This window comes from Archocentrus centrarchus, assembly GCF_007364275.1.
Source record: "Archocentrus centrarchus isolate MPI-CPG fArcCen1 chromosome 18 unlocalized genomic scaffold, fArcCen1 scaffold_23_ctg1, whole genome shotgun sequence".
Lineage (NCBI taxonomy): Eukaryota > Metazoa > Chordata > Actinopteri > Cichliformes > Cichlidae > Archocentrus > Archocentrus centrarchus.
This window is the reverse complement of record NW_022060145.1, coordinates 7,444,581-7,456,186: the sequence shown is the minus strand read 5'-3', so window position 1 is coordinate 7,456,186 and position 11,606 is coordinate 7,444,581. Positions and strand designations below refer to the sequence as shown.

At 43.2% G+C, this 11,606-nt stretch overlaps 1 protein-coding gene across 2 annotated transcripts in view; it reads left to right on the top strand.

Moving 5' to 3' along the window:
• The first annotated feature begins 531 nt into the window (after positions 1 to 531).
• The window catches only part of LOC115775209 (receptor-type tyrosine-protein phosphatase delta), a 139,032-nt gene continuing 127,957 nt past the window's right edge, over positions 532 to 11,606 (top strand). For both annotated transcript variants that reach the window (XM_030722765.1, XM_030722766.1), the window contains exon 1: positions 532 to 876. The gene's annotated coding sequence lies outside the window, so the exon portion shown is untranslated. The remainder of the gene's footprint in view (positions 877 to 11,606) is intronic.

The window sequence follows — 11,606 nt, the reverse complement described above, 5'->3', positions numbered from 1 at the left end:
CTTTACAACACATTTACAACTCTAAACTAACACAGACACATAGGAGCTAAGACATTTAGCATCTGAAAATAATTACCAGGTCAGACCTAAACACTCACACCCACTCCGGCTTCTCTCTTTCATGCAAATCCTCCTCTAAAATAGCCACGTCCAAGTGGACATTCCTGAAGTGGACTTGGGAGGGAAAGTTGATCCAGGAGAGCTGGCAGAGTGGGACCTCGCCGAGTGACGTCACCCCCACCCCCAACCCCCCTCCTCCCACGCAACTCCCCTAACCCACCTACCCACACTTTCACACACAGGCACACACACTCACCAAGTTCGTGCTCAGGTCTCTGTAAAGAGCGAGAGAAAGATTCAGACAGACGTACCGAGGGGATGAGTGAGGAGAGAGAGAGAGAGAGAGAGAGAGAGAGAGAGAGAGAGAGAGAGAGAGAGAGAGAGAGAGAGAGAGAGAGAGCAGTGTGTCCCAGCCTCACCGCACTCTCCAAACACAACCACAGTCTCGCCACGTTCAATTCAATGAAGATCTAAAGAGCACAACAGAGACAGACCCAAACCAGAGAATATATTATACACGCCCCACGTGCGTGTTTTTGCACCCCCCCCCTACCCTACCCCCAGTCTCTCCCCCCTCGACAATCACTGATGACGGACAACTCGAGGAAAGACGCGAAATAAGAGCGAACGAGCGGGGGGGAAAGAAGAAGAACCTGAGGACGGATTTCTTTCCTCCACGGTATTTTCTCTGGGACTCGATTGCCATTACTGGATGTAAAACAGAAAGAAGAAAAGAAAAGAAAAAAACAAACAAACTCGACTTCTCTTTACACAGAAAAAAGGAGAGTTTGAAAGTGACTGCAAAATGGTGATAAGGTAAGAGTGTGTGACGAGCCTGCGAGTTTGGAGGTTGTGACAGTCGGAACTGAAGTCGCTGCCGCAGTGATTTGAGGTGTGCGCACAGCCTGGCGAAGTTGGTTCAAACATTAGCGGCGTATGAAGACGGGCTTCTCTGTCCCCGTGCTGGCACGCTTAGGGAATAAAGCAGCGCATTCATGTGTCCAACTTATTTAAACCTATATGTTATTACGAATTCGCGGGGCATAATATTGCTTTCAGTGCCACATTACAGTAAGTAAAAAACGCACGGAACGGCACAAAATACGTCCGTTAACTGTTTGAATTTTTATCCTCAGTATGCACCTGCAAGTAAATCACGTGCCAATGTGTTAGTGGGATATTTTTCTCGTTGCGTGGGGTTTGTGTTGAGGCCATCACGCGTATTAACACTTGAATTGCAGTAAATTATCCGCACGCGTAACAAATCGACATTGTTTGTGCTCGTGTCGCTTTTTCAGTGAACTGGCAACTATTTTATATATATATATATTTTTTTTTTACGGCGTTGTGTTATCAAAAACAACAAAAGCCGGCCAGTTCACGCGTTACTTTAAGCGCTTTTTAAGCCGAGTGGCTGTCATGCAAATGCAGTTCGTTTAGTGCATCCTTTTTGGAGTTATGGGAGCCTTTTCAGCGAGTGGATTGTGAGGAATTTTCAAAGTGCATTCTTACAACTCTCCAGAGGTCCCTCATCTTCCGTGTCTTATTTTAGAACATTTTTTCTTTTCTTTTTTTTTTTTTTTTGGTGTGTTTAGTGCGGGTTTAAAGTTGACTCTGTTTTTTAAAGCGCGTATTTAAAAAGCAACAAAACAAGCGTCAGATGCACGAAGAGAGTCGGTGTGTCGGTCACGCAACAATTCTGTCAATCAGGTGAAAGCGAACCTTGATTTCCAGTAGAAGTACATACCACCTGTGCTCAGTGTGCCAGTTGGGCCACTAGGGGACTCATTCTCTCTCCAGCCATTGAGGAGAATGCAGCAGAGAAGGGCTCCAAGACACAAAGAAAGAGCCCTCCTCTTAGCTTAAAAAAAGAAGAAAAAAAAAAAACTTTATATAGGTTTAGGTATATAATTTTAGAAATGTAACAAATGCCCACAGGGTCAGCTTGTTGGATATATATATATATATATATATATATATATATATATATATATATGATCAGCAATTTATGTTAGGCAGTATCATGAAAGGGTACCTTTGGGCAGTGATCGAAGGCGGAGTCAGCTTCTGAGGTGACTGAAAGGCCAGTGTGTGTGTGTGTGTGTGTGTGTGTGTGTGTGTGTGTGTGTGTGTTTAAACATTCAAATTAGAGTGAATGTGGGTGTTTGCTTGAGCATTTTCATAGCACAGAGAGCACTCTGGGAGAGCACAACCAGCATCTCCGCTGTCCTACATGTTCGACTGTTCCCAGCTCAAACAATTAGCCCGATTTTGACACAGCACAATTAATGCTGTCACCACACATTCGAGTTCCACTTTCACCGTTGAGGCAGCGGCACTCAAAAGAGGAGGCAAAATGGATACGCACCAAGGTGGTGCTCTTTTTTTTTTTTTTTTAAGTGCTGCCTCCCAAAGTCGCTGAAGGGAGCAAAGCGCCTCAGTCATCGAAAAGTGGCACTGATGCGGCTCGAACCCTCATCCTTCACCTTCTGCTGTTCTCAAATCCTCCCAAATGGTATATACAGCTCATGAGAGAAAAAATCTGAAGTGGTGAAAACATTAAATGTGTTTGCGGGCACGTGCCTCGGGAAAGGATGCAAACAGTTCATGGCATTCAAGCCATTACACTGAAAAACGATCAGCGGTTAGAATGTGCCTGTAAGGCCATTTTTTTTAGCGTGGCTGACGATCTGCTCTTTTCTTCAGTTTTTGTGCCTGAAGCACATCCTGAAATCATATCCTACATTTTTGACAGTGTCTGGAAGAGACAGAGGGTATTTTCAAAACTTAATGTTTGAGGGAACTCAAGAGCTTTTATATCTGTTACTTTCCCAGCGTGCATTTGCTTATCTTTGTGATTTCATAACACCGGTTGGTTAACTGACAAAAGCTAATTGACAGCAGTTCTTTTAATGTAACAGAGATGTCTGGAAGGACTACAGAAGCTTTAAATATCTCCTTATCCACCATCCGTAACTGGCACAAAGCCGATGCTGGTAAAAAAACAAGTGTGCCTTCTCCTCACACTCCCATTGTCTCAGCACAGCTAAGTAGCTCTGACTCACTGCTTTATTTTCAAGAGAAACAAAAAAAAAGAAAGAAATGCAATAAGAAAAGTTTTTTTTCTGTCATTGTGTGTTTGTGCCTGTGTGTGAGAGGACTACTTCAGGAATTCCAAGGCCAGTGCCCCTATTACAAGTGTGGAATGAGAAATCAACACTTACATTACAAAAATGGATACGTAAACATAGAGGCCGCAATTATCAGGCGCCACGGAGTTGGAACCGGGTGAGATGGAGTGCCAATATGTCTGTTAGCAATCACCCCCCTCACTGCCTGCCCTCTGTAATCCAGTGGGTGTATTCTAGCTTGTGTTTTTTTTTTTTTTTTTTGCCAACAATGGCCCTTAACAGCTACCCACTGACTGGCAGGCAGGCTAGCTGGCAGGGTGGGTGGTTGGTTGGTGGATGCAAGAGAGAAGTTTGATGGGCTCTGAAGTGTACGTGTGAACCTCACGCTGTAGGTCAAACGTCTGTGCATGCATGTATGCATTCTGTATATTGTGCACTTAAGTTTCCTCCTGCTAATCTGATGTGTGTGACTGTGCTTCGGGGGCCTCCTGTCGACTACAAAACCCCACCTCACAGAGGCCAGCTTGATGCATTGTGACAAATGAGAAAGCAGTTTGATTTCGCACAACACTGAGCTGCACCGCGGCATAATGAAGTGATCATGACTTTACCCTTGGTTCACTTTGGCCGTGGTCCCGCGGTGTTTTTCCTCTCTATTCAATCGCTTCACTCACTTATTTACTTGGCAAGCATTTCCTCCCGTAACCTCTACTACTGCATAACTAGCGTCAAGGGTGGGTTGCTTGATAAAAACCACCGCTATGGGGCATTGGTTTTACACATAGGGGAACGCTAGCAGTTTTTATTGATATTCAAGTTGCCACTGGGTTGGAATAATAAGAAGCCTATTTTCACGCCCAAGCAAAAATCACCTCTACTGTCCATCACCCTGTCAGGGCAGAAAGCTGAGGCGTAAATATTTTTGGCAGTGGAGGGAATGGAGGGAAAAGCTGAGCTTGTTCTTTCCCCGTTTACCCTCGTTCGCCTATTTTGTGGACTGATTTCAATGTCTGGGCTTCCTTATTTTCTAATTTTCACTGTTTCAAATTAGGCTCTTTAAAAAGAAGTATAAGTAAAAAAAAAAAAAGTTCCTTTCCTTCCCCATTCTTTCATACTGATTTCGTCTGCCTTTGTAAAATTTACTTGTATGTAAGAGCCAAAAACCTTAGTGTCATTTTTAACAGCTTGGAGCGCCTCGCCTTGAGGCTCTGCCTCCAGCCTTTACATACAGGAGAACTCTGGATGTGACAGAAACATGGAGGAGCGCTTTCCTGTTGCAGCTGTCCTTTGCTTGCAGATTGGGTTTCAAAAGATATGATGGATGCCAAACGCCTGTAGCCAGTTGTGAGGACGTACAGGGGGTGGAAGTATGCGGGCATGGATTTGGATCGGGGTCAGTGGCACTGGCAGGGTATTCTAAATTTGCCCTTGACCTCCATTTTGGATCATCCCCCGTCTAGCAACTAGGAGTCTGTCGCTATCCGCACTTTTGAGAGAGCTGAGGCTAATTATAAGAAAGCTGAAGTCTGCTAGTGAAACATGATAATTCTGGTTTCAAACACTGCAAGAAAGAAGGTGGTGGAGTATAAAATGGTAGCATGGTGATATTTTTAAGGCCTTCATTTTGATTGTACTGCAACCCAAAAACATCATTTCTTTTTATGCCCTTTCTATTGTCTCATTTCCTCTTATCTTAATTTTTGGGAAGGCTGAGAGCAGAATCCACCAAGGTTCATTTGAATAACCGGCAGAATGAGGAAATAAAAGCTGGGGGAAGAAATAGAAGTGGCGGGCGGCCCTGTGCATTCATGTCACACAGCTTTATCAAATTATTCCACAATAGCAGCCACACAAGTGATGGAATTTCAATTAAACTATGACAGTTTCAGAATTTGTTTCTGCTCGCAAGAGAGCTACGTTACATTTCGGGGATTGGGGTTGCTGGAGTGGACGGGGAGCGGGGTCTTGTACAGAAGACATATTTTCCAGTCTGTATCCTCTGTCTACTCACCTCCCTTCTTGCTCGCCCCCTCGTTCTCCATCAAAAGGGGGGAATGACTTAGCGGAGACACTTTTGTTCAGAGGCACTCTGTGGTTAGAGCCTGCAGCCAGGCAAAAAATGGGGTGTTATGATAAAGGTCTTTTGAGACGAAAAGTCAAAAATGGAGGCTTTAGTTGATAGGCTCTTTCCAAGAACAATTACGCTACCTGCTGCGCCAAATATAAGGGTGCAAGAGATAAGTGCAAGGGAGGGGTGCTCAGCTCAGACTGGTGGCTAGCTCATAAACTGGTAAAGAGCTACGTATATATGACCCTCAGGGGTTGTAAACTGTTTCAGGGCTGAGATTGTAACACACGCAAGCTCACAAACACTTCTGTGCACACCCAGACACCTAGTATGTGTATACGCACACACACACACACACATAAAAGCAGATTGTAGAACCCAACCTAAGAATAGACTTGGCATACAGGGTTTATTGCAGCAGCAAGCAGCAGCTCGACAGAAAAAATATTTGCATACATTATGCCACAAATAAAAGAACTTTTATCTTAAATGAAGTTTAGGAACAAAGGGTGTAAAGATTAGAATTTGTCACCCATTTGCATTTCCCGGACTCCTACTGGAATTTGCAAAGAGTGGAGAATTCCATTAAAAAGTTCAGTGACATTGCCACATAGCAATTTCACGAATGAGGAATGCATTTAATAGGGGATGGATTTTTCATAATTTGGAAATGTTTCCTCGATTTGTGCTATAATTCTTGAAGTGACACATGTTTTAGTGGAATCTGGTACCAAGCGGTACGCCCGCGTATGCCTTGTACCTACATGTGTACAGAGATCTCGAAAGATGTGTAGAAATCTCACGCAGAACGTGGTAAATATAGTTAAAAGAGAAAAAAAAGGCAGCATATGTGGACATACTGACATCAGCACTGTGTGAATATTTGCTCTTTATTATTAATCATTTATATTTCTCATTTTAAAGTCTAATTCAAATTCCTGCATCACTGCAAGGTTAGGAGTCAATGTTTAAATTCTGTGTAACCCCGGCATTCTCTCTCTACTCACTGTGCAATTATAGCTAGCTGCTTTGAAGAAGCCAGGCGGAACTAAAATGACTTTTCATGTCCGGTATAATGACTGCCATTTGGAAGCAGACATGGAGAGAGAGGGCGAGAGAGACAGAGCTACAGAGGGGAGAGTGAAAACGATGGAGGGAGGTGCAGAAGGAGGGAGAAAAGGGGCGGGGGGGGGGACAATCAGCGGATGAAAATGGCTTAGGTCACCTCTGGTTCTGCCCAGACGGCCCAAACCAACCACCTTTCATTCCTCACAGTTGAATCAAACATTTTATCACCCCCCCCCCCCCCCCCCCCCCCCCTTCCGAAACTTCCACTCTCCTCTTTCTCTGTCTTCATCTTTCTTGCCATTGGTCACCATTCATTTGCCTTCAACGGAAGCTTAGCAGCTTTAAGGCGGATTACAAGACGAATTGCAAGGAGCTAGACGCTGTATATTCTCTTTAGGGTGGGCCACTACAGCCAAAGGCCAGAGTTGTGTGCCATCACCTGGGCTAGCAGCTGGCTATCTTTTACACCCACCCACACACACACACACACCCTCACTAATGAGGCCAGACAGTTGGGGCTGAAGTTATAGCACAGGCTGGATGCTGTGTTGGTAATCTATTATTTAGACTCTCACGGGGAGACTGGTCGCAGGAATTTCATGCATGCATTTTGCAGAGCAAATGGTAGCCCAGGGGGAATACAGAGCTCTGTGTGGGAAAGAAATGAGTGCATATTAGACATTAATGTGAGCGAGTATTAGGCATTAATGTGAGCTGCAGTGTTTCCTTGTCCTGCCTATTTCAGACCCGCCTAAACCCAAAGGAAACTTTGGGCCATTATACTAGAATAATAATATTGGTTAAACAGATGTGCTTCAGTGGTTCTAGCAATGCTGACAACTTAATTCGACGCATGAGTCTTTTTTTGTCTTTTTCTCCCTTCCATCCTTTATTTCTTACCTCGTTGTGATATTTTAGGGATGACAGATCAAGGTTGTAGCTGGGTCTTCAAACAGCCGACACAGAAGAATGGGTATATCTTTCCGTTCCCTTTTCATGTATATTTTAGGAAGTGTTTCAGAGGGGTTTCGGAGAGTTGCATCACACTGTTATAGATAACACTGTGCAGACAGCCCTTGTTTTTATTTAGTCTGGCTAGAAAACTATGCCACACATGACCCCACCGATGTATTTATAGTTAAAATTCCCTTAGCTACCAGGGATGCATAAAGTCACTTTTAATCTGTTTATTTATTTATTTATTCATGCGTCCCTGAACCATTCCATTCATCTACATCGAGTAAGCATAACGACCTGGAACCAGTTTCAGAATCAGCGAATGAGGAGTCAGTATCACTCCTCATTCAGCAGCCGCACGGACCCTTTGAGCAATTAACTATATTTGGCGCCGTACATATAGAAAATCTACTGGGAGATGAGATGGCAACAGTTAAACATAGAAAGACAGTTTTAGCGAGCGCTGTTTAGCAGACTTGGGTTACTCTTAAATGGAGTTCATGGGGAATGGCTTAAGATACCTGAAATGGTTTAAGAGTGCTACATAGCATAAATAAGCTAGGCATACCAAACCCTGTGAAGTCACCAAGATATCCTTGGGTGCATACATAACACGGCGCTTCATCTTCATTAAAGAAGATGGGTGTAGCGTTCTGGTCCGAGAAGTAAAGCTAATGCGGAAGTGCCTTCAAACTGCATGTCTTTTTTTGAAGACAGCGGGGAGGTGACTCCTCTGGCTCTAAAAAGATTTGTGTTTATATAGAAATCTATGGAAAAACTACCCTTTGCCTGACCTCAATGCTTTCCTGATGAGTTCATGGTCTCAATCACTGGTTTAGAGTATTATTGAACACAACAGGATGTTCATTTTGTAAATGATGGTAACTGTTAGAGTCAAAAAAAGATAAAACAGTTTATGCTTTACAGTATGTCTTGCGATTGGCAGGTCACTAACATGTAATGCACTGTTTCTCCACAGTTTCTCGGGCAGATCCGCCCCTCATTTGTCACGTCCAGTTTCAAAACACCGAGATCAGCTCAAGGCTTTAAGGCAGGACTTCACCAGTGGATAATATCATGGTGGTGCTGCCTGTCCTATAAATTCTGTTCTTGAATCAGACATAGTGTGAGAACTCATGGGGTCATGCCGCCTCACTTAAAGATACAGTTTGGAAAATCTCACTGCTAGATGTCAGTAGATTGCAGTCAAATGAATTCTGTTTTCTTACCCATTCTAATCCTAGCTACAGTGGCCGCTGTAGGACAAACATGTTTAAAAGGGAAAAAGAAGACAAGCTTTCTTTTTTCAAACTTAGTTTGAATTAGCTGTCGAGGAGAAAGCAGAGAGCGACTTCATTTTAAAATCCTTCTCTCTCTCTGCAGCTCCTTCCATCTGGGAAAGGCTACTGTGCGAATATTTACTCTCGTTTTATCCGTACACCGGTCGCAGTTGCGTCTTTGGTGAAGGAGGACTCCTTCTTAGATGATAACACATGGGTATAATCATTCATATCTTGAGTCTGAAGGTGCAGGCACAAATTAAAATTTGCCTCTACCTACGAGTTCACATAGTATGTTTATGAGTACAACCTTCTTTTTTTTCTGTTAAATAATCTAAAAAAAGACTGACTGTGCCTTTTAAAGCATGGAGCATATGGTACCAGCCACACTAACCACATTTTTCAGTTTTATTCATAGGCTTAATAATCTGTTTTCAGGGACGCACTTCACACTGCATACAAATCTCGCAGGAGCGCACCTTTAAGCCATCATCCATCCATGGAATTCACAGAAACTACATAGTACAGTAAGCTGGTTTCTGTGACCTCTAATATAACTGTTCTCCACTGAATTTCTCATGCTGTTCAGGGGAAGTCCATGTCAGGTGTAGGGCACTGTAACTGTAGCTGCCATACTTAATCCTCTACCTACCGCTACCTTGTCCTTGCATGTGTTCTCCTGTCGGGCTACCCTGAAGAAACATTCCAAGAGAGGTTCAGCATCACTGTAACTGGACACCATCGCTTCTCATTCTTCTTTAAAACTGAGAAAGGGAGAGTTAAAGAGCTGGCACGCACAACTGAAAATTCTTTATAGAGTCATAGAGGTGCTGACCTGTAAAATCGCAAAATAGCAAATAAAGCTGTCAGCACTCACAAGTTTGTAAATGGGAGTTGGAATGCTCACATACACCTTTTTTTCCCCCCTTTTATGTCCGAAAGTTTAACATAGCATGGCACTTAAATATCATCCAAAGCAACAAATAAGCCTGAGATCAAGTTCCCCAGATTGCAAAGGCTATAAGAGTCTGTCTAAGATTGGATTTAAAGATCAGCTCTGTGCATGGCTGCAGAGAGTAAAAGCTAGAGACAGCATATAAACATACATAAACTAATCACCAAGACATAACACTGTATTCTTTTGGGAAACCTTGGGTCCTGGCATTCATATAGATGTTGCTTTTACACGTACCACCCACCTAAATGTTGGTGTAGACCAAACACCCCCATGACAAAGGCTCTCCCTTATGGCTGCCAGCTGCAGCCTCCCCCAGCGGGACAAGTGTCCCGCCACCGCAAAAACTGGTCAGGAATGCATGTGTGCGTGCGTGCGTGCGTGTCTGCATTTGTGTGAAGGCAACTCAGGGAAAAGAAGTGAAACCTTACCACTGTGACTGTCACTGAAACCGAGATTTAGACTTACTGTAAAACGGCTTACTAACTATAAGTGCTACCCATGTTTGCTTGCCTCAGGTCTAGACAAGGAAAGGTGTCAATTACAGCACGTGTTATTTTAAAGTATTAATTCTGAAGGAAAGCTAATACATTTAAAAAAAAAAAATGTGTGGCTGAATGGCAATTTAGCTTTTGATGCTGGCCATCACCCCTCTAGCTTTAATATTGCAAATAGATTTTTTTTTTTTTTTTTTGCCGCAGCTGATTCTCATTCCTGTGACAGCCCATGTGTATGTGTGTGTTTGTGTGTGTCTGTACCAGTCTTTTTGTGTCACAGTCTATAGAAGGCTTCATTTGGTAGCCATAAAAACACATATACAATGCAGCCGCTTCTTCCCCTCCCCTCTGCTCCCTCTCCCGTCTTCCCACCCTCTTATTTGGAAACCATCCCGACGGTCTATTGTGATAAGCTAAACACAAAGCTGTGTGGAGGATGTCCTGCGCTAGCTGCTAGCCATATTGTTGTCTTGCTCCTCCGCTTGGATTGCCAGCCTGCATAACGCCGCACCAGGGAATTAACCTCTGCTGTCGTTTATTTCATATTGTATAACTTTTTTTTTTTTTTTTTTTTTTTGCGATGGCCACTCCAACAGAGCCGCGAGGGGAAAAGTACTGTAAATGTTGCCAAATTACTGACAACTCCTCTTGAGCCCGGCTGCATAAATGCACTATGAATGTGATAAACAGCTCAGTCTCTCTTGCTTGTGGCTGCCTCTAGCGCAACCTTTACAGAAATAAAAGGGCACGACATATTTTTTTAAAGGCAAGTTCGTTGACGTGAAAGCGCAAAGTTAAATAAAAGAGAGTGCAGTGAATGAGACATTACTAAATTGTCACAGTTTGTGACCTTTCCTCTTTCTTCTGACAAGCCAGGGTTTCGCTCTGTCAAAATGGCCTATGCCATTTGTAAGCGATTCCTCTCTTCCTGTCCCTTTTTCTTTCTATTTTTTTTTTCTCATATCTGCCATCTGCAGTGACTGCGTGACGCCACAGCTTCTGTGTCATCACTGACAATGCTCACACGCACACTGGGACTAAACAAGAGAGCGGAGAGGAATAAAGTGGGGAGACAGGAGAGACGGTGAAAAGAGAGCTCGCTTCATCCTTTAATTGTAGCTCTGAATGTCCCAGTGGACTTCATTACCAAGGCATCCTAAGAAATCTCTCTTGTTTGCTCTTGGAAATATGTAAAATGTGTTTGTAGTTCTTTTTATGTCTCTATAGCAGCATGAAGTGTTTCAGTCAGGCGAGTCAAAATTTTGCGGCGTATTTCAAGCAGTCAGTAAAGCAAAGGACTTACGTTTAAAAAAAGTAACAAGTTTGATGGTTATGTGTTAAGCTAATGGGTGCCAGGAATTAACGCACATTCTTAATTAACCTGAAATAGTAATTTTAGTTTTTGGTGGGTATTATGTTCATTTCCAGGTCTGTACTTTTATTTTTGAACTCATTATTTACATTATATTGGGCTTTAGTGCAGACCCTTTATGAATGTACTGCCTGAAATGAGCTGCTTTAGCTCCTCTTCCTCTCACATTAAGCCAACTTTCTTCTGATTGGCTGCCTCTTGCAAACAGAAGGTTTGGA